This window comes from Schistocerca nitens, chromosome 12 (genome assembly GCF_023898315.1).
Source record: "Schistocerca nitens isolate TAMUIC-IGC-003100 chromosome 12, iqSchNite1.1, whole genome shotgun sequence".
Taxonomy (NCBI): Eukaryota; Metazoa; Arthropoda; class Insecta; order Orthoptera; family Acrididae; genus Schistocerca; species Schistocerca nitens.
Window position 1 is genome coordinate 144,078,668 of NC_064625.1, and position 24,176 is coordinate 144,102,843.

General features: G+C 41.0%; 1 long non-coding RNA gene across 1 annotated transcript in view; it reads left to right on the top strand.

Moving 5' to 3' along the window:
• The window catches only part of LOC126215299 (uncharacterized), a 60,794-nt gene extending 40,333 nt beyond the window's left edge, over window positions 1-20,461 (top strand). The window contains exon 3 of the long non-coding RNA XR_007542119.1: window positions 20,206-20,461. This is a non-coding gene — a long non-coding RNA (uncharacterized LOC126215299). The remainder of the gene's footprint in view (window positions 1-20,205) is intronic.
• The last annotated feature ends 3,715 nt before the right edge of the window (window positions 20,462-24,176 follow it).

The window sequence follows — 24,176 nt, forward strand, 5'->3', positions numbered from 1 at the left end:
AAATCGAAGTACCTATTAGCACACCTTATACCAGTAGGCATAAAAATAAATTCTCTGTATGCGTCCCTAAACTGATGAATTAAATCATCCAAGTTTAGCTTATAATACCACAATTCTTCTAACACAACAACAGCTGCAGAATAATTTATTTTGTTGCCATAAAACGTAATAGCTAATTCATCAATCCTCTGTTGACTGTTGGGAACTAGGAATGCCAGGTGCAGGTTGTCCGGATAGTTTCCGATATGGTCCCAATTGGCATAAAAAAACTCCAACGCAGACATTAGCTGTAAACAATAACCTTTATTCAGAAAGTAACAGTACCTTTCCTCTTACAAAATGTCATATAAACTCTATTTCGTACAACATACGTTACATATTTCACCTCACTCTGAACATTATCCGTTTTCGCAGGTTCATCACCAGCAATTTGAAGACCAATAAAAAATGGATTAGTACCTTGAAACAAACGTTTCTTAGCTTTACACTGAGTTTCCAGATCTGTCCATGATTTACCTTTGGATATATCAGCACTTGTTTCAGGTTTAGAATATGTTACAAACTTAAATCTATTCCTCCTCCTATATTTACGCCATGGAACACCTGCAGAACGCTCGGGATTTAGATCAAATGCACCAATTTTATTAGTACACGCTATACGAACTTTTTCAAGAGCACCTTGATCCTCAAATATTTTCTTGTTAGCCCTTTCATCCAATGTAAGACGTTCAATCCTAACATTAATTCTGTACACGTATGTGGCTACTTTATTAATTATTACTGAAGCATATTTATCAGAATAAAACTTGAATTCATCTGTAATATCATAATGCTGAAGTTTTGCAAAGTTCTTCGCTGTTTCGTCATGTTTCTCACTAATGCGCATTTTACCATACTTGAATCTTACACCATCGGTTTGCGTAAACTCTGTACGCCATCTACACATACGAGCAAAGTACGGTCTACTCGGATTCGTCCATCGGCGTATCCAACGCCTCGGGCGTGCAGCGCGAAACTTCCGGAACATCCTCATCCGACGATATACTAACGATTTCCTCCGGGGTTTCCACATCAGACGTGTCAGACGCATCCAGTTCCGCCTTCAAAGAACGACAATATAAAATGTGACAGTCAGCATGAACAACATTCAAACGTGATGCTAAATTCGTTTGATACAAATATCACCAGGCCACGATGTTTAATAACCATTCCAGGTTTATTTTTTACATTTACAGTAACAGGACGTCCTTCAACAATACGCTTCAGCGTAGAAGCATACTGCCTCCACCTAGACCATTCAAATTCTTCAAAAACAATTAAATTATGTACACGTGCATCATACCCGCCAAATCCGAATTCGGAACAAAAAGGTAGATACACATGCTGCTTTCGAGAAAGAATTTTTTCGATTAATGTTGACTTGCCAATATTTGTATCGCCATAAAGATATAGCTGCTTCTTACGAACCTCCGTGGACCGAAAGGCCTTGTTATACCACCGTACAACGCGACCCGCCCAGCCATTATAATTTAGATGACACTCGCTCAAACTCTCGACGACCAACCGATTTGCCTGAAAAGAATCGAAATACTTCTCAATAAAACAAATCCGTGACCAGTTGTTAACTAAAAAAGGGTCTGTATAATCAATCCTATTAGTTCGGTCAGCCCACCTACGCAACCGAACATTAAAAGACAAACATGAATCATTACAATTAAATATTGGAAGAGAGTCATATTTCGTTATGTATATTAATGCAGACTTTCGGATTCTACAATTCTGAACATCAAATACGCCATTAATACTCCCGAACATAAATTCTATCCCAGATCTGACTTCATTTAAAAACATTTTTTCTTTGAGCTTTATGTAACAATGAAGATGCGTCAAATTACCTTGAGCAAAAGGTTCCTCTGATACACAATACTCCAAAATAGACCAAACAGACAAAATAGTGTCCACAAAGTGCTGTTTTCCGGACACAGAACGAGCATCGACTGTAATAAGAAAGCTCTCACTCCTCTTTTTATACCCACGCCGACGAGTAGAACTTGCAGCAGCGTCTGGCACATGTCCAAGCCGGTCAGGCACATCCTGGCCTGCCGCCGACCTTGGGGAAGTTATGCAATCCCTAAATCGCGGAATCTTGCCACTAGTAATACTAGGTGGCAAGACTTCACTTTCTAATGGGGCTCCCACAGGGTCTTCACTCGCAGCGGATGACCTCGCAGTTCCGAATAAGTACGCTGGCATGCGCGACAGCGGCATCTCCCATCCGTCGTCAAATTGAGATTGTGCAGAGTCCTCACTTGTCCCGTGCTGAGAAGGAGAAGTAGCTGTGTGATGTTCAGTACCTTGGGCTTGTTGATGAGTATTGGTAATGGTTTCATAATCTCCTCTTCGGTATCCCATAGCGGGACGCAAGTTGTAAGCCATCCTGAAATATCCAATAAATAATACAAATGTGCCAACAGCTGCCATCTGAGATGTAAACAAAATTCATTTTGACATTTACAATGCCAATGCGTCTTCTCTTTAGATAACTTGTGTACTAGCCTATATTTATCTTTACCCTGATCAGGAGACCTCACTACCCGTGAGGCCATTTTCTAGGATGGCCTTCGGCTGTGTGTCTGAGGTATGACTTGTGAGGTTTTCTTATTGAGGCTCTAATAATTATACCACAATGGCCTATAACGGCCTTGTCTAAAATCGAAGTACCTATTAGCACACCTTATACCAGTAGGCATAAAAATAAATTCTCTGTATGCGTCCCTAAACTGACGAATTAAATCATCCAAGTTTGGCTTATAATACCACAATTATTCTAACACAATAACAGCTGCAGAATAATTTATTTTGTTGCCATAAAACGTAATAGCTAATTCATCAATCCTCAGTTGACTGTTGGGAACTAGGAATGCCAGGCGCAGGTTGTCCGGATAGTTTCCGATATGGTCCCAGTTGGCATAAAAAAACTCCAACGCAGACATTAGCTGTAAACAATAACCTTAATTCAGAAAGTAACAGTACCTTTCCTCTTACAAAATGTCATATAAACTCTATTTCGTACAACATATGTTACATATGGAGATTAGAATGTTTGTGTCAGTAACAACAGAAAAACTGTTCACACCATATATTGCATTGTCACGCATTTGAGAGGCACTTGGAAAACCGGCAGCACCTAGAAGCTTCTTGCTTGAAGCACTGACACTCGCACTGACTTCACTTTCTATATTATTTTTTGCCCTCTGTTCAAAACTAGCAGTTTTGCGGTTTATTTTTACATATTTATTTCCATGAAACTTTGGATATAAGCCTAACTTCCTTACTCTACCCATTGTGTTATAATGTTTCACAAAATCATTACATTTGTATCACCAAAAGGTAAACAACTAGGATGAAGAAACTGACAAACGATAGTCGACAATGCAGACAGGCTGGCAAACATCAGAATAACAATTCTCTCTTGTCTTGCAACCCAAATAGAGTATTTATTTCTGAGGAACATAAATGATTGTTGCACTATAGTCAATGCTGACTACTGCGCAAGACACAGCAAAAATGGACGTGGCGCTAGTTACCATGCTTCACGAACAAATTAATAACTTTGAATCTAATAATCAGGTTTGTATGAAACAAACGGCATTTTGTAGCCAAATAATTGGAGCATAGAGTAACACAAAAATAAAAAAAAATTCTATTTTTTTTTTAGCCTGTTCCACACGTTTCCGTGTGTCGCTAGGATGAGGGAAACAACTGTTTATGTGCGTTACGCCAAGCTCATTCCAAGCAAAAGCGTTTTTTGTTCCCATGTCTGCTACGCAAGCTACAGCCTTATACGAATTACTGTCTAAGGCGACCAAAAGGGCAGCTGTCATGCAAACTTCAAAATCAAAATAGATTGTTTCCAACGTGCAAACAGTCCGCGCACCATAACAACTAAAACATTACTGTGGGGTCCTAACACCCTGTCCTCTTGTTGATCATAGCAAATCCAACTGTCGATGTTCATTTCGTTGAAGGACAAAATGCAAACACGTTGCCTGTCAGTGAATGTTTTAGCCTGCATTTTCATCATAATCAAAACATCTTTCAAAATGCCAGGACTGCAACTAAAAGAGCAGTTTATCCAGGCTCTCAACGTCAACACAGCTGGTAGAGGATACCCGATTTTTTTCCTCAGAAAATTATATAATTTCCGAGATATAGCACGGAGAGTAATTGATTTACAACTGTCTTCATTACTCCATCCAACCCTTTTTGAGTAACTTAATAAACTTTTTATTTGAATGGGTGAAAATATTTTTCCGAGCACACGAGTAATTTCCTTAGACACAAGAACCTCCTTATTAATATCTTCCTCGCGCATAAGTCGTCGCGTTCTAGACAGCTGACTATGAAGATCTTTATTCCTCGCTCGAAGTTGCACACATTTGTTTGTAAGAACAGCATTGCTTCTTTCTAATGCCGCTATAGTATTCATCAAAGTAACTTTATCTGTGTCTGAAAAAACTGCGATCTGTGCATGTGCTCTTATTATGATGTTTCTTATTTGGTGACACCTTTTTCAGAGTTTCCAGAGATCTCTTATGTAGTTCTCCTTTCTTGTACCGTTTAGTTCTGTTTTCTGTTGCGGGGTAACACATTGACAGTCGCACTACTGCATGGAAAATTGCATGAAGGAACTGCATCTGGCTTGAGCATTCATTTTCGGGGCAAATTAAGCAATTCAGACTGTAACTCCCTTAAGTAATCTGTTTCTGCGAAATGGCGAGAGCATATTCGTGCATGCCCAACATTTACACTCTTTCCTACAACATTTCGACAACCATAGTTTTTGTAATGTTTAATTACGCAGGAAACTGTGATACATTACGTCAGTTCCCTTTGTGTTCCGGTTGTAGGAAAAACAGCCGGTAACAGCACAGCCTGGCATTGTAAAAATTAATTTTCTGTCACTTGTAGATTCTCCAATAAGAATTTCACAGGACGAACCATAAACTATAGAGCTGGCGAACACAATGTTGATCCCACTGTCCACTATCGCTAACTATTTCAGTTCCGAATCAAATATCAATTGCAGCAAAAACCGTAACACTGTCCTACCAACCGGTCCCTTCTTCTTCTCAAGTTGTCACAAACTCCTCTTCTCCCCAATTCTATTCAATACCTCCTCATTAGTTACGTATATATATATACGAGGGCCGTTCAGAAAGTAACCTCCGGTTGATTTAAAAAAATACACCAAGTTAAATAAAAATATTTTAATATATACATCTTACAACTACATCTTTGCACTATTTTTCTACATAGTCTCCATAGCGGTTGAGGCACTTATCATATCTCTTCACAAGCTTTGAAATTCCTTCTGCATAAAAATCACCCGCTTGTGCCTGGAGCCAGCCTGTGACCGCATCTTTGAGCTCTTCGTCGTCATCAAACCGCTGTGACCCGAGCCATTTCTTCAAATGCATGAAGAGGTGATAATCACTTGGCGCCAGGTCTGGGCTGTAAAGTGGATGGTTGATAACGTCCCACTTGAAGGACTCAAGAAGGGCCGTTGTTCTGCGAGCAGAGTGAGGACGGGCGTTATCGTGCAAAAAAACGATACCAGAAGTCAGCATACCACGGCGTTTGTTCTGTATAGCCCGTCCTAACTTTTTTATTGTTTCACAGTACACGTCTTGATTAATGGTCGTACCACGTTCCATGAATTCAACCAACAACACCCCTTTGGCATCCCAAAACACCGTTGCCATCAGTTTTCTGGCAGAAAAATCTTGCGAGGCTTTTCTTGGTTTGGTAGGCGAATTTGAATGTGCCCACATCTTTGATTGTTCTTTTGTCTCAGGGTTCACGTACTTAATCCAGGTTTCATCATCGGTCACGATTCTGTTTAACAATGGTTCTCCTTCGTCCTCATAACGTGACAGAAAGTCTAATGCAGAGGCCATTCTTTGAGTTTTGTGGTGGTCGGTAAGAATTTTGGGCACCCATCGTGCACAGAACTTACGGTAACCCAATCTTGCTGCCACTATCTCGTACAAGAGAGTCTTAGAAATCTGTGGAAAACCAGTAGACAACTCCGACATTGAGAAACGTCGATTTTCACGAACTTTTGCATCAATGAGTTCGTCAGTCACCAATGATGGTCTACCACTCCTCTCTTCATCATGAACGTTTTCTCGTCCACTTTTAAATAAACGAACCCATTCACGGACAACTCCTTCACTCATAACTCTTGGTCCATACACAGCACAAAGCTCACGATGAATAGCTGCCGCAGAATATCCTTTGGCTGTAAAAAACCTTATGACAGCACGCACTTCACATTTGGCAGGGTTTTCTATTGCAGCACACATTTCAAACTGCCACAAAAACTAAACTAGCGCAGGTACGACGTTCACTTGACCACGGCTTGATGCCGACTGACCTGTTGAGTGCGTGAACGCACAGATGGCGTCGCTACTCCCCCCACAACCCGCACTGTGACCAATCGGAGGTTACTTTCTGAACCGCCCTCGTATTTCGTATGGCTAATAGAATACAGCAGTAAGTAAGTAATAACACAAACAACGTGTAAAAACAATGAATGGTCAATATGTTACAGGCAACAAACAATTATTTGATCTAAAAAAGGAAGTAAAACACAAGATACACAAAAATACATAGAAATTATAGTAATAGTATCTAGTAATAGGTTTTTCAGAAGGAAAAGAGTAGACCAGACTCATGGTTGTATGTCAAAGTCCCTCAGTCAGCCAGAAGCATCTCCCTCCAGGAGGTGCAGCTCCTGCATTGTGCCAGGGAATCTCCTCGTAGGGCAGTCCGTTGCGATATGATGTAGAGTTTGTGGATTCCCACAGTCGCAGTTGGGTGAGTCAGTCTGTCCCCATTTGTGCTTCCAGTAATTACATCTACCATAAGCTGTTCGGATACGATTTAAAGTTGTCTAAGATTTTCTGGGAAGACCGAAGCCCTCGGGCCGTACAGTTGGGTCCGAGACTAAGTTAAAGTGATCAGGGTTAGACATATCCCATTCCCGACGCCAGGCTTCGTCAATATCATAATTGTCCTCGATCAGCTGTTGCCCTAATCTCCGTGATGGCTTACGGGACTTTAGCCTGTGGCTGGGATTCTTGCAGCCTTCGTGTAAGGGTAGGTCACGGTTGTTAGCGCACTTTTGCCATTCCCTTTTCAGTGCAGATCTTCGCCTTAGATGAGGTGGGGCTATGTTAGCCAGTACTGGGAGCCATTGGTGGGGTGTCGGTTTAATAGTGCCTGAGATGAGCCTTACGGTGTAGTTTAGCTGGGTGTCCACCGTTGCTGTAGGAGTGCTGTTTAGCCAGACCGGAGCGCAGTATTCAGCCACCGATTATACTAGTGCGAGAGCAGATGTTCTGAGAATTGTGGCGCTTGCTCCCCAGCTACTTCCAGTGAGTTTGTGTAGGACATTATTTCTGGTTTTGATTTTTGCTGCGCATTTGTATAAGTGCTCCTTGTACGTCAGAGGTCGGTCCAGTGTAATTCCCAGATACTTTGGGAGGGGATTGTAGTTAAGCAGCTGACCTCTGAACTCTACGTGGGGTGCATAGTTTGCCTGTCTGTTGTTGAGGTGGAGACTTGGGTTTTAGAAGTATTAGGTCTGAGCCTCCATGTTTCGAAATATTCATCCATTTTGATAAGGTCTTCCTCAATGATTCTTTCGGAATTGCGGAAGTCTTGATGTTGATATGTGAGAGCAATATCGTCTACATAGATAAACTTCTTAGAAGATGTCTCTGGTAGGTCTGATGTATATATATTAAAAAGTAATGGAGCTAGCACGGATCCTTGGGGCAGGCCGTCATTTAACCTATATTTCTTGCTTATCTCTCCATCTAGGTGTACTTCAAAAAATCTATTTGAAAGCATATTGTTGTTTAGGGTAGCCGTTTTCTTGCAAGGAATAATGTGTTGGAGTTCAAGAATCATTGCCTCCCTCCACACTGTCATATGCTGACGATAGATCTATGAACACAGCAACTGTCTTTTTCTTCCTTTGAAATCCACTCTCAGTATGTGTGGTAAGAGATAATACTTGATCACAGCAGCTCCGACCGGGTCTAAATCCGGCTTGTTCAATAGGAATGAAATTCTCAGCAATGGGTTTTATTCTGTTGAGAATAAGTCTCTCCAATAGTTTGTAGCATACACTTATAAGAGCTATAGGTCTATAGTCCTCTGGGAGCTTTCCATCTTTGCCAGGCTTAAGAATGGCGATGATCTTGGTTTGTTTAAATAGTGGTGGTAGTGTTTCCGATCGTTGGACGTCATTGTAAAACTGAGTTAGCCACAGTAAAGCTCGAGGTCCTAGGTGCCGTAAGAACTCGGGGTAGACCTCATCTAAACCAGCCGCTTTACCCATTTTCATTTCTTTCAGTGCTTCTGTGATCTCTAGGATGGTAAAGGTTTTTGAGCAATTGTTGTCGGGTGTGGTTTGTCGGAGCTTGGTTTTCAGTTCTTTCTTTACTTTCATAGTCTTATCCTTGTTGCTGCGTGGTGTTTTTCTCGTAAGGTTAACTATTGTTTGCTACCTCTTTGGGGTGTATGTTGACACCCATACAGGTTTCAATGGAGCTTTCACGTAGGTTTTTTAAGAAGGCACCAGGCTTTCTTGCTGGAGTGCTTGAAGTCCATATTTTTCATGAGTGTGCCACTTTTCTCGTCTTGCTGAGTCCAGGCATTGGAGAAGCTCGTCTGCAATTTCAGGATCGTTGTTTTGTGAATATCCATTATATAGGTCTATGCATTCTTGGCTCCAGCCGGGAATATAGGTTTTCCTGTAGCCATGGAGTATGTCTTAAAATAGCATCTCCTTTATATTATACACGAATGTTGCATGCAATTCCTTCACAAACTTTTTTGAAATCCTCTACAGCACCTCCTTCTAATGAAATTTCATTTCCACTGATTATACGCCTATTTACGGCGTCTTGAGGGTCAAATTGATTCGTCTTATTATTGCATCGGCCATTGTGGCCTACATAAAGTCAAAGATGCGACCCTGCGATGTTAATGATAATCACCTTTTATCCACAGTATATAATAAAATACGTACCATAGACAAATCAAAGCAGAAATTTAAAGTAGGAGAGTTCGTAAGAATCAGTAAAAACAAAGCCATTTTTGATAAAGGATACAAACCAAATTGGTCTACAGAAATATTTAAGATAATTGGAGTCCAAAAAACAAATCCTAGGACATACACTCTGCAAGATTTTGAACTAAATAATATTGCTGGTGCGTTTTATGGCCATGAATTACAAAAACAAAATACCCCAATACTTATCTAGTAGAGAAAGTATTGTACAGGAAAGGAAATAAGGCATTTGTGAAATGGTTAGGTTTTGATAGAAAACATAACAGTTGGATTACAGTAACGTAAAATGTAATTTTATTTTAAAGAATTATATAAAAATTACAGTTATGTTTTAAAGATATACCAAACGAACAATTGCTTCTTCAAGTTCCTAATAGCTATACCACAGATGCACACCATCACACAACACATCAGGAATTTTAAAGCATTTACAAAAAAGGCCTAAATACAAGAAATGAAAATAAGCTTCACAGTTTTCACGTGATTCACAATTGTCTAACAGTTCACACTTGCCTGCTTTTGTGAGGGGCCGTTACACTCTTTACTCCACACTGTTCGGCTTAATGTTTTAAGTAGTACTCTTTGTACCACTTCACCAGCAGATTTGTATTCAATTTCGCAGTTACTGGTTGGTACCTGCCAATACCATTCAGCTTACGTAGAGCATGTAGTGAAGGGCAGCCTTTCTCCTCCACATTAGTTATTAGGCAGTCAGGTAAGAACTCTCTTACCCATTTCACTTTTTCAGTACCTTTAACAGGTACAGTGCAGTTTGTTGGTACCACTGATTGGATGGAGTTTAATGCACTATCCAGCGAGACTCCAACTGAATTAATGTTGTAGTGGTGATGGTTCTCTGCCAACCATTTTGCTGATTCGATATCAAGTTCGTAATACGGTGTTGTACATTGAAGAATGTAACTTCCAGAGGCAAACACTGTTCCATCATCGCACAGCATTTGGAATGCTAAGTCCTTAGGAACAAATTCATTCGCACATGTCTTGAAGCCTTGACAGTCGAAGATTACAGTATACATCTTGAAAGAAGGTTACACACACACACACACACTTGCTGCTGCTGCTCGTAGATGTCGATGTTATCGGTTCAGAGGACATGATGTGCTGTGCTCTAAATCACCCCCCATTATGTACTAAAATTCGAGTACAGCCGGTTAAAACAACTCCTGTTATCAACACGTGTCGGGCAACCTTTTGCTGGCGTGGGTGCTTGCTCAGATAATTGTCCTAAAAGGACACATTATCTCGGCGAGACAGTGACGCCGCCATCGCGACCTTGGGACCCCGGGGGGCCCCATTTTTTTTTTATCAGTTGCTGACCCTCGAATCATGAGAAACGACGCAGTCATGTTTTCGGAGTCCTCGAAAAACATTTGGACCTCCAATAAGTTGTTGTTTATTAAACTGTCCAGCCAAGTCAATATCTATTTCCTTCAAAGCACGATACACAGGAACGCTGCTCCGCCAGCGACGACGGTAACCACGTCGCAGAGGCATTGCTGTGGCACGTTAACATAAATGAACGTAGCAAGCCCACGCCCAGCGAGACACCCAGAGCTATGCGTCCGCACTCCTCGACGTTCGTAGAGCGAATGACGCTCCGTGCTGCGGCGCAGCTGCAGCCGGCGGCCCTTATCGTGACGTCAACGTCCAGCCTGAACCAGCGCGCGCGCCTTATCAGCGTCTTGCGCAACCAGCCGGAAGCAGAATTCTTCTGCAACATGCTCCTAGTAAAACTAGGGAGCGTGTTGCCCAGGCCGTTTGAATTGCGCGCCACAGGCTACCCAGCCAATCACTCCTCAAAGGCGCTCGCAATCGCCGAGTACTGCAACTGAGGTATGGTATCGCCGACCTGATCTACTTGACTAAAAGGGCGGAAGAGAGAACTGCCACTAGCCACAGGATCACTAATGCTAGAGCTATAACTAGGCGAGGTGTGCTGTACCTCGCACGATGGAGGTGATGCACGTGCTGGCCGCTGTGAGGGACCAGCGGGCATGCCCCAGTGAGAGCAGCCGGGGGCAGGCTCTGTGACCTTGGTAGGGGCGGTGGCAGTAGGTGGAGGCGATGGACGTGGCAGCCGGGAGGCGCCAGGCTGCGTGACCTTGGCGACGTACATTGTACACGTACGTGTATTCTAACGATCACACACGTGGTTATAAGGAGATGGATTAATTACCTTTCTGGCTCTGACTCCATGGCGTGAACAATTCATCGGGGCAGTCTACTGCCCCCTCAAAAAACTCTTCAAATCCATCATCCAGTAACTGAATATAATCATCTAGAACAAACAAGATATTTTATAAATAGAATTTTTACAGAAAAAGGAATAAGTATATTATTATTAGAGAGAGGTATTAAAAAAACTTGAGTGGGCTGTTGTTGTTGTTGCTCTAATTGCCATTGAATGGCCTCGATCTCCCTATCAACGGCCATAACCTTATCAGTCGCTTTTCCTGTAACCGAATGAGATAAAAATTTGTTATTTTGAAAAAAGCATAGCTAGAGTGAAAGATGATTTATTTTTCAGTATACTCGCGTGAGTGGTGGTGTTCTGGAGCTGGGGGCTGAATCCAATTATGTAGGGGGCTACGTGGGAAAGCCCTGAGCTCTGCTTCGAACTCGAGCTGGAATTGCCTTAAGGGCAGACGTAGACCAAACTGCATACTGATATTTAAACTTCGATATCTCCTACAACATTACAGTTATAAATTTAAAACTTGACACTATTGGGTAGTACATAATGAATTATAGTCTCTGCAGTTTTTGTTTGATCATGCTCGTGGAATTTCATTTTATAATGATTTGAATTTTAATTACCAATGTACATGTAATGTACCTCTTCTCATAAACTATTCAAGCATTAAAGCTGAAACATTATAGTGTACTTCTTCATTAAAGGCTATTAAAATGTGTGCAACAGATTTTTGTTTCAGCTCATAGTTACTTTCAAATTAGTTTTTCAGTTTTGTGTTACCTGGGACTGCTCTATTTTTCTCAAATTTTAAAGGATTACTTTTCCGAGAGAAAAATAACGGAAAATTGGTGCACAGGATTATTCAGTAAGTACTTCTTAATAACTCTGCCAAATTTCAGGATGTTAGCTCTTATAGTTCTTGAGAAAAGGTACATTAAATCTAAAAAAAAAATCACTTTACAGGAAATCTCATTTAAAGTTCTTATTCCATTTTTTATGAATATTGCCATACTTCTACGAACTAATGCTGTCCATATCCATAATCTTCATTCTCTTCCTTGTCTTGCTGGGGTATTCTCTCTCCCTGTTTCCTTTGCCTAGTCATCTTTTAGATATTGTCCTCTGCTGCCTGGGCTTTGTCAAGTCACACTTCATCGATGCTTCGGAGTATCTTCAGTGTGAATGCACCTGGATGGAAGCCTAATCTCTGCAGGCACTTAATCCTGACTACATTTCCACTGTTGAACACTAGACAGGCATCACACGCAGCTATGTTCACAACAATTGAGGACACAAACACTGTTTTGGGACAACGCATCCATATAAGGTGATTGTAGCTCTCATTTGAATTTTGTGTTTTCCCACGTACACATTTTTTCAGCGCTTCAGGATTGGCGAGATATCTGAAAGTTGGCTTTATAACATTTAAAACAGCAAGTGGTAAACCATGCTTATGGGTGTATGGCTTTCCACTGGCTTCTGCCTGAAGATATTCGCACCACGAAATGTCACAGAGGTAGTGTTGAGGAGTCTGATCTGTGGAAAGTTTGTGGAAGAATATTGCCCACACTGCTTGCTGCATTGTTTTCACACTGTGTACATTGTCCCTGATGGCTTTTCCATAATATATTTGTAATGTGCGAATTTCTTTGTCTGTCAATCTGTTAACACCTCCCAGTGGCCTTCCATCTTTTAATTTTTTGCCCTTCATTTCTTTCTTAAGTCTGAGAAGTCTGCCACCCATTCGCTTTTGAACATGTCCCACACATTCTAGCACTAGAATCTGCATCACCTAGGTACTTCACATACCTTTCCATATTGTTCTACTGACCTTTGGAATATTAGTTTCATCCCAGCTGCCTCCACCCCACCACTTGACCCCTGATAATTCTTACAGCAGACTTTCTTGTGTATCTCCTGACACCTTCCTTCTTCACTGCTGTCATAATTCTTTTTGGTGTCACAATAAGAGCAATATTTGCTCATTACTTGGAAGTCCAAGATTTTTCCTGTGTCCACACTGATGACAGATGACACACTATGAAGTGATGTATGGCCCCATTTCATCCACGTTCCATCACAGGAGACACACAGATCTGTCTTCACATCACAGTTACCTTCTGTCCCTTCACTGTTAACGTCTACAGCCCCTTGCATGTTTTCCTTGCACTCAAACTCAAGATCTCTGAGGAGTGTTTTGTTGTACTCAGTGAATCTAGCCACTGGTGGAGGCATATTCATCAAGCCACAAAACAAATTCGTGCCTTCTCTTCCTACACCCAAGCATATCATGGCATAACACAATCTTGTATTAGCTTCATACGTTTTCCCATGGAGAGCAGAAGTCATGAATTGAGCATCACATTTGCAGACGTCACAGAAAAGATGTACATTACTTAAAATGCCAATTCTGGCATTGTGATCATACAGTTTGAGACCTTTGGACCCACAATTACCACATGCACATAAAACAACAATCATATGGGCAAGAATTTCTTAGTCAGTTAACCTAAATCCACTACAAAATTCGCCTTAGCTCTGTGCATTGCATCATTAATTCCTTCACTGATTTTTCTTCTTCGACGAACTTGGCGATTTCATCGAAAACGGTTCTTCAGACATACAAGGAACATTTACAATATTCTTATTTAAACATTCTGTGCTCCTTACACGTGAAATTAGACACTTTCTCACTCTGTTGAATACACGGCCACTGTTATGAACCATTTTAAGCAAAAAAAAGGCAATAAATTGCCAAACAACAAACTGTAACACGCACTATTCAAAAACAAATCATGTTAATAACCAAAGGATCGGGCATGTATAATCTTTGTCACAGCCTTCTAAATAATTCTGCTGTTAGTTTCGACTGTGTGACTGAAAAATATAACAAAAATATATTTAGTGTCAAGGAGGAGTGAAGCATAGCACAGATAAAGGAGACGTTGCAAGGGCAGACGATTGAAGAAAAATTTTTTAAAAATAGTTCTAGGTAGATTTCGATTACGAAACTTTTAGATGTCATTGGATATTATATGGGGCTTTTGGAACACATTCAGGACGTATACGTACCGTCCTTAGCACCGTACCGCCCCGTGACATCACTACTGCTCGCTGCTTGCTCTGGCAGCTCTCCAGTGCAGATGTTACACACACACACACACACACACACACACACACACACACACACACACACGCACACAGTTTACAATTACAGTTTTCTCTGTAATCAAATATACTTAGATATGTTTCTTTGAAGGATATGAGAAATAAAAGAGGAAACCACAAAAAATAGTTTGAAGTGAAAATGTTTATTCAGTTGATATGAATATACAAAGTTTTAAGCACTGCTAAATTAGTTTTTTATTCTTTTATGTTAAGCAATAATTGCAGTTTCTCGGAGTTCTTCCTCTATTGAAATAATTTCATTGTCGTGTGAGTTGTTGCCAGCTGTTTTTGATCCAAGGAGAAAAACTAGACGTTCAACAAGTTCGCTTGGGTTATTCCAGTGAATGTAGTGAAAGTATTCACCTTATCTGACAGTATAAAACGTTTATCATGTGCAGACAAACCAAGCTTTTGTTGTTTAACAGTGGATACCACATGACACTTTGATTGAATAATATACTGTACAGAAGATTTAGCATCTAAATTCAACATACATTCTCGATAATCATCGATGCTCAATGCTTTAATTGAAGACTGTTTTATACCTTTTGCTCTCTGCATTACACATAGTGATTCTGTCTCTGGTGCATACATTTTAGCTCTCAGGCCTATGAACTCAGTAATAAGTTCACCGTTTAATTCATCTTTCAATAGTCCAACCTCCTTTTTATTCACAAGTGGAATGTTATATCTGTTATTAACAGGAAAACCTGAAGTATCAAACAATTTTTGCACATCACTGTTGATATTAAAACTCAAAATATTTATGAGGATATGGTAAATTAAACTATCGGTATCAGTGTAACACAGTTTTACATCTTTTACAGGGAACTTGTTCAGTATATACCCATAATGAAAGTCAACAAGACGCGTCTTTGAAATGTCTAAAATCGCCATACCTACAGATATAGGCTTGTCAAACACTACATTGAGTTTGTCTAATTCAATACCAACTAAATTTTCCTGAAATATAACGCACCTTTTGAAATTTGGTTTTGCAATCACTGCAGATGCTCCATATTCACCATCCCATGAAGTTACTAGTTTTATGTCCCTCATCTTTCGTACATTTTGCATTTTCTTACCAAAGACGCTGTTATTCATTAGCTTAAAAAAAATCTTTTCAAAATCGTTATTTGCTGCCATACGTTTCTGTGCTTTAATATCGATGTATGGTTTCATCCATGGAAGTTGTCTGAATGACAGTACTCTGTGAATCTTTCTCAATTTCAAATTATGTTGCAAACACTGTTTGAGATTTCTATAATGAATTACATAATTTTTATTATACGAAGTAGAAATTAATTTTTTGGGAGCACTAGCCTTGCTTACCACACAGCTAGATGGTGGTATCATTTTCTCAGGACATAGTGGTACGAGGTGCATTCAAGTTCTGAGGCCTTCGATTTTTTTTCTAATTAACTACTCACCCGAAATCGATGAAACTGGCATTACTTCTCGACGTAATCGCCCTGCAGACGGGCACATTTTTCACAACGCTGGCGCCATGATTCCACGGCAGCGGCGAAGGCTTCTTTAGGAGTCTGTTTTGACCACTGGAAAATCACTGAGGCAATAGCAGCACGGCTGGTGAATGTGCGGCCACGGAGAGGGTCTTTCATTGTTGGAAAAAGCCAAAAGTTACTAGGAGCCAGGTCAGGTGAGTATGGAGCGTGAGGAATCACTTCAAAGTTATCACGAAGAAACTGTTGCGTAACGTTAGCTCGATGTGCGGGTGCGTTGTCTTGGTGAAACAGCACATGCGCGTCAACATTGCTTGGCAACATGCCACACGGGCAGCCATGTGGTCGTCCGTCAGCATTCGTGGCACCCACCTGGATGACACTTTTCGCATTTTCAGGTCGTCATGCAGGATTGTGTGCACAGAACCCACAGAAATGCCAACTATGGAGGCGATCTGTTCAATAGTCATTCGGCGATCCCCCAAAACAATTCTCTCCACTTTCTCGATTGTGTCGTCAGACCGGCTTGTGCGAGCCCAAGGTTGTTTCGGTTTGTTGTCACACAATGTTCTGCCTTCATTAAACTGTCGCACCCACGAATGCACTTTCGACACATCCATAACTCCATCACCACATGTCTCCTTCAACTGTCGATGAATTTCAATTGGTTTCACACCACGCAAATTCAGAAAATGAATGATTGCACGCTGTTCAAGTAAGGAAAACGTCGCCATTTTAAGTATTTAAAACAGTTCTCATTCTCGCCACTGGCGGTAAAATTCCATCTGCCGTACGGTGCTGCCATCTCTGTGACGTATTGACAATGAACGCGGCCTCATTTTAAAACAATGCGCATGTTTCTATCTCTTTCCAGTCCGGAGAAAAAAAATCGGAGACCTTAGAACTTGAATGCACCTCGTAGATCAGAATGCATATCGTGGATGTTTTCAGAATATTCAAGATCTACTTCCAGAATGTAGCCGATATCAGTTGTTTACACCAAAAGTTTTAACAATTTCAGGTTTGAGCCAAGAAAAATGTGAAACTGGAAGGTACTGACTGCATCATTGCCCAACTGTAAAGACTATTAACATCAAGGTAAATAATATAGGATTCATCAGTATTTGCATCATAATTAGACATGAACCTGTTGTTTGCCACAGCATGTCTACAAGAGCAGTGAACAATGCCGCCTCTAATACCTAATTCGATGAATTGAAGTTGCTCAATGTCTGTAATGAGTTCTAATTCTGCTTTGGTAGTTTTCAATAATGCATCCCAAGCCAATCCAGGTGAAGTAACATAATGCGCGGGATCTAACTCGTAGGTTTTAATGCAGCGATTTCGAAAATTTTCAAATACATCGCTTAACAATAACACATCAATTTTTAAATAAAGATCGGAGTATTCGCCCAGTGTCTTGCACTTGAACAAATGCCGTACATTGCACGCCCTTTGATAATCACACTCTGAGACAGTTCTTCCACCAGTCAGCAAACTTTTAAATTCCTGATCGGAGGTAAGTGTTCTGATAAAACACTCATCACTCACATACTCGTATGGAAATATTCCCTTCTGATTGACTAAATAAAATTCACGATCATCAGGAAAGTATTTCCTCATTATCCTGAGTTCCTCTGGCTTTAGGTAAGATGCGAGCATGATAAATTAAATGAATCTATAAATCGGGAATTTATGTAGCAGTGCCGGTCTTTGTGTTACTCGAATGCTCTTCGTGAAAGATTTGTATTTCTCCATATTCGATGGTAATATAGAAACGCGGCCTGGATTTAATTTAGTTTTCCTCCTCCCGTTCTCATTCACTATTTGCTCGCAAGTATTTGTAATTAGGAAATGACTATCATAATTGGACAGATTGTGGAATATGGCAGGCACTGTAAACTGAGGTCTGTAGTTCACATTGCAGCTAGCATGCGCTGCACCGTGGTACTCACCTGTAAAATGGCAATGGTCACGATGCTTCACATCGCCTGCCTCAAAGGCTTCCTTACAAATATGACAAATCTTTGCAGAGCGAAAGGCTAATTCTTTCTCTGGGCTTAATATCATCTCTTTATTTTGTAATAAGAAACCATTCACATACTGAGCAATTGCATACAGCTGTTTCGTGAACCACTGCATGCAATCACGACTGCGATACAACTGAAATTCCGAATAGTCATCATTATAACTACAATGTATGTAATATGCAATACTAAATGGTGTATGTAAATGTATTTGATCAGAGTTACTACTTCTACTGCAGCCAGCAGCTGGTTGCAGCATGCACTCAGTGTCCGCATATATTATAAAAGGCAGCTTTCACTTGTTTCTGAAATTGGAAAATTTTATATATTTATTGTGCTCATTTGGCATGATAGTGTTGACTGGCTTAAACTGCGCACAGTCAAGCAAGTGTGCTTCTAACTTCTGTTTTGAATGAAAATAAGACAGACAACGGGGGCATGTCACGACAGACTTATGATGAGCAGTAATGCTATAATGTACTTGCTTCGACAAACTTTTTATATAATAAAAATGATTTATATTTGTATTTGCTAGCTGCAACATTAATAAATTTACATGTTTTCTCTTTCTCTTCGGTACTTTGTAATATGCAGTGGTATAACTCGGAAATTTTTCGACCTGTCCCTCGTTCTCCTTGCCCCCTCTCTTTCTCCTCATCCACTTCTCACTCTTAAACAACCATCCACTCATAATCCGAGTCCTGTATACCGTACACATTGACAGACACACTTTCATTCTACTTTTCGAATATATGGACATTCTTTAGCTCTGTAGGAAACGGTATATTAGAAAAGTTTAATTTGTTTACATGTGCAAAATATGCAGACACACGGTGCGCATTCCTGCTTACAGGATACAAAGCAGCTAGAATTGCCCATTCAAAACAAGCACTACCCTTCGAGTGAACGTTAATTACTGCATGTTTATTCGCAATCACTTTTGGCAGTTTCGTGTGACGTCCTGCATAAAACCCTTTGTTTTCGTTAACATTAATACATAGTTTTACTATATTACGCAACGCCCAACCTGAATCTCTCAATTGAAATTTCTCCAGTTTCTTTAACAGTACATCCCTAATTTTAGTTGAATACCACTCTTCGGTAATATCAGAGGAGAATAGATTTAAATTCTTTGTATTTAAGTACTTATCTTCTACGTCACCCGATTTGGGCAGGACAGTTGCAAATGAGTGAAAAATTAATTTTAAGAGGCTTGTTAATTTTACGCACTATGTTCTCAAAGACAGAGAAACATGCATCCAAGAAATATTTTAGGTCCTTAAAGCCCCCTCGGTTAGATATCTCACCTGTACATATTCTATTTTTGAACGCACTTTCAACCGAAACCCATTCCAGAGCATTATTTTCCCGATGATCATGATTCAGCTTAATGCGCTTTGGCGATGGTTCGGTCATTATTCATATTCAGCGCTTCTCAAAATATCGTGTATGGCAGACAACAGGATATTACAATTAGAATATATAAATGAAACATCCCCACTCTTTAACCATGTTTTGAGGCAAGCCGCTCCATTTAGAAAATCAAATTGACAACTAAATGCATTATGAGAACAAATTGTATACAATACAAACAAAATCTCTTTGATGTAAGCATCAACAAGATTATTAAACTTGGTAACATATAACTCTGTGCAATAAGTACACTCGTATTTGTCATAGACTTGAAAAGCAGCAAAATGTTCACCTTGTTTAAAGCACTCTGTTTGAATTAGCTGCACTATTTTTCCATTCATCCTCACCACACCCTATTACTTTTACCGCAAATACTAATGTCATGTGTATCAAAATCTGTGCCACAGGTATCGTCTTTTAAGGATTGCAAATCTATTTCCTTAATCTTGCCATTCGGTGAAACTTTCCGTATTTGAATAGACATGGTTAGTATCACAATACGCCAACTACTACGTAATATTAGTATAAGGAAACATATGTTAGTATTTATCAAACAGATTCAAAGTCAGTGATATCCATACTATTTTTCCTACCACGATATATCAGAGCAACTGTTCCGGAATTCAGAAATTCCAATTCTTCATCACTGAGAGTGGAGAAACTTGCAGGAAGGAATATTTTGAACTCCTTCAAGTATACTACGACCGCTGCTCCAAATTTCGTCGTCGTCCGTCTCGCACTTAGGATGGGAAATTTCTCACCCTGTTCCAGAGACGACAGCCGCAGCGTAGTTTTCGAGCCGCCTCCTTCTCCCAGATGCTTCACGCAGATCTGCTGTGATGTGGGCGCCAAGGGTACTGTAGCGGTCTTCATGGACAGGCATGGTTCTGGCAGCATCAATCATAGCCTTAAGTGTCCTGCTGGCCTCCACCATGACGTTCGTTGCCACGTCTGGTGTGACTTTCCTCGTTTTAGTGGGAGGCCGCTCTTGATGCAGGGGCTGGGGCTGTGGCTGTGCCTCGCTACATGCGACAGGCTCTTGCATCTCGTGCTATAAAATAAAGAGATAAAAGCCATTAGTTACGTACTTCCATGCACATACATAAATCTTATTTATTTACAGGTACCCACAAGCAGAGGAGAGTGGGAGCAAATTGCAGAGGATTTCGAGAAGTGGAACTGTTATAACACTATAGGAGCAATGGACGGAAAGCACATTCGTATTAGATGGCCACAAGCTAGTGGATCTCACTTTTTCAATTATAAATCCTTCAACAGTATCATTTTATTTGCCATGGTAGATGCTTCCTACAAATTTTTGTATGTAGATGTAGGAACTAATGGGCGTGTTGGTGATGCTGGAGTGCTTTCAAAAAGCAAACTACGTGAGTGTCTCATTGACCAATCTATGCTCAACATTCCTGAAGGCAGGAAGCTTGGGAACACAAACATTACAACTCCAATGGTAGTACTGGCAGATGACGCTTTTCCTCTGAGTTATAACATTATGAAGCCATACCCCTTAAAAGGAATCACAAAAGAAGAAAAGGTTTTCAATTACAGACTGTCACGAGGAAGAAGATTAGTGGAGAGCAGCTTTGGCATTCTTGCAAGTCGTTTCAGGATTTTTCTTACTACCATTAATCTGCCTCCTGAAAAAGTTACCATAATTACACTGGCTGCCTGCACATTGCACAACTTGTTAACTGAGAGAAGAAAACACTTGTACACTCGTCAGGAAACAGTGTCTGCCGTAGTAGTGGACTGCACTTATCTTGAGACACAAAGCACTGAGGACCTAGAGTGAATGGAACCAGTAGCTTGCCAAGCTGCTTCTGGACGTCCAGTACACGGGAGAGCAGTTAGACAATACTTTAAGACATTTTACAATGGCGCTGGGAAGGTGCCCTGGCAAGATAATCACCTTTAGTTACGTAAAATGTAAACAAATGTACATACCTCAAACATTTCCTCAAATGTCGGTGTGGCACGTTCACTTTCACTTTCCGTGCTCTCTATATTGCACACACTCTCGTCTGCCTCTGTTGCCTGGTCGAGAAATTTCAGCATTTGGAACCAGTACACTTATGGTGTATACGGCGGCTGCGCACTGGCTCCGAGTTTGCTTTTATGCATCTGCACTATTAGTAATGAAAATAATTTAAACTACTTGTAGGTTACGTAAACATTATTGTATGCTTCAAGTCGCTGCAGTGAACAAATTAATGCAAATCATTTGTATGACATGTAAACTTTACATGCATAAATAAATATAAATGAATATGTCAATACGTACTTTTGCTTTCTCGTAGAGTAGCTAGTGCGGAGGCCATTTATCTTCCTCTTGATTACCACAACACGCTTACGTCACGGGTCAAAGCAGACGAGTAAGATCACATCACATAAATTACGATCGAACACTTCCGTTGACCTATATAGCTCAACAGAACCTACCGATCACATCCCCCAACACCAACCTAAAAAACCAACACTTCCCTTACACCTACATACATCTACAACAGCTCCCAATCACATAAATTACGATCGAACAAAGATAATAATAAACAAGTGGTACTCGAGGCCAGGCAGGGGGGGGGGCTGCCCCCCGCCAAAAAAAACCTCCCAACCTAACCTCGTATTCAGGGCTACGCTACAGATCAATGTGTAGGTCCCTAACGTCACGGGTCAAAGCCGACGCGTGAGATCGGATGTTTCTGTTGACACAAAACATACATCAAAAACAAAAAAAAAAACGGAACTTACCTCAAAAAAGTTCCAGCCCCACAAACTAGATTGGCCACCACAATCACACACAAATGCACCCTAACTAACCACTTTCGGCCTATACATTTTACCCACAGCCCTTAAAAAAACCCGAAAAATGCAATAGGCCTCTGGGACACTCTTCCGCCAACAGTACTCATCTAAATGAGACTGAAGGTTGGAAGAGCGCCTCTTCCCCCTCCCAAGAACTGACTTAACCGCCCCCCACATCCCCTCAATTGTGTTAGTGCAAGCCCCAGTATCATAATTCTTAAATTCTAGACTGTGGTTCACTACTAAATGATTAAATCCCCTGTCACCCAACCCCCTATAAGAAGAAAAAGCATCAGAAACTATTGTGGACCCGGGCTCTACATACTCCTCAATTAACCCCACTACCGAGCGAGGTGGCGCAGTGGTTAGACACTGGACTCGCATTCGGGAGGACGACGGTTCAATCCCGCGTCCGGCCATCCTGATTTAGGTTTTCCGTGATTTCCCTAAATCGCTCCAGGCAAATGCTGGGATGGTTCCTTTCAAAGGGCACGGCCGACTTCCTTCCCTAATCCGATGAGACCGATGACCTCGCTGTCTGGTCTCCTTCCCCAAACCAACCAACCAATTAACCCCACTAATTCAGCCTTCGACCTCCCCTCCACAACCCTAAAAACACATTCAGTACCCCCACCCCCGTGAACAACAGCCCCCCACACCCAAAGACTAGCCACAGACTTCCCCCTCCCATACTTCCTTTTACCAAACTGCGACTCGTCCACCTCCACAAGCATCCCATGCCCACCCAACTTACCCCTGTACTTAATAAATTCCGAACACACTTCACGACAAAAGGAATACCAGTCTAAAACAGTCCTCTCACTCACACCAGTCTCAAACGCGCAAAAACTCTGTGGGCATCTATTGTTGTTGTTGTGGTCTTCAGTCCTGAGACTGGTTTGATGCAGCTCTCCATGCTACTCTATCCTGTGCAAGCTTCTTCATCTCCCAGTACCTACTGCAACCTACATCCTTCTGAATCTGCTTAGTGTATGCATCTCTTGGTCTCCCCCTACGATTTTTACCCTCCACGCTGCCCTCCAATACTAAATTGGTGATCCCTTGATGCCTCAGAACATGTCCTACCAACCGATCCCTTCTTCTGGTCAAGTTGTGCCACAAACTCCTCTTCTCCCCAATCCTGTTCAGTACTTCCTCATTAGTTATGTGATCTACCCATCTAATCTTCAGCATTCTTCTGTAGCACCACATTTCGAAAGCTTCTATTCTCTTCTTGTCCAAACTATTTATCGTCCATGTTTCACTTCCATACATGGCTACACTCCATACAAATACTTTCAGAAACGACTTCCTGACACTTAAATCTATACTCGATGTTAACAAATTTCTCTTCTTCAGAAACGCTTTCCTTGCCATTGCCAGTCTACATTTTATATCCTCTCTACTTCGACCATCATCAGTTATTTTGCTCCCCAAATAGCAAAACTCCTTTACTACTTTAAGTGTCTCATTTCCTAATCTAATACCCTCAACATCACCCGACTTAATTCGACTACATTCCATTATCCTCGTTTTGCTTTTGTTGATGTTCATCTTATATCCTCCCTTCAAGACACCATCCATTCCATTCAACTGCTCTTCCAAGTCCTTTGCTGTCTCTGACAGAATTACAATGTCATCGGCGAACCTCAAAGTTTTTATTTCTTCTCCATGGATTTTAATACCTACTCCGAATTTTTCTTTTGTTTCCTTTACTGCTTGCTCAATATACAGATTGAATAACATCGGGGAGAGGCTACAACCCTGTCTTACTCCCTTCCCAACCACTGCTTCCCTTTCATGTCCCTCGACTCTTATAACTGCCATCTGGTTTCTGTACAAATTGTAAATAGCCTTTCGCTCCCTGTATTTTACCCCTGCCACCTTTAGAATTTGAAAGAGAGTATTCCAGTCAACATTGTCAA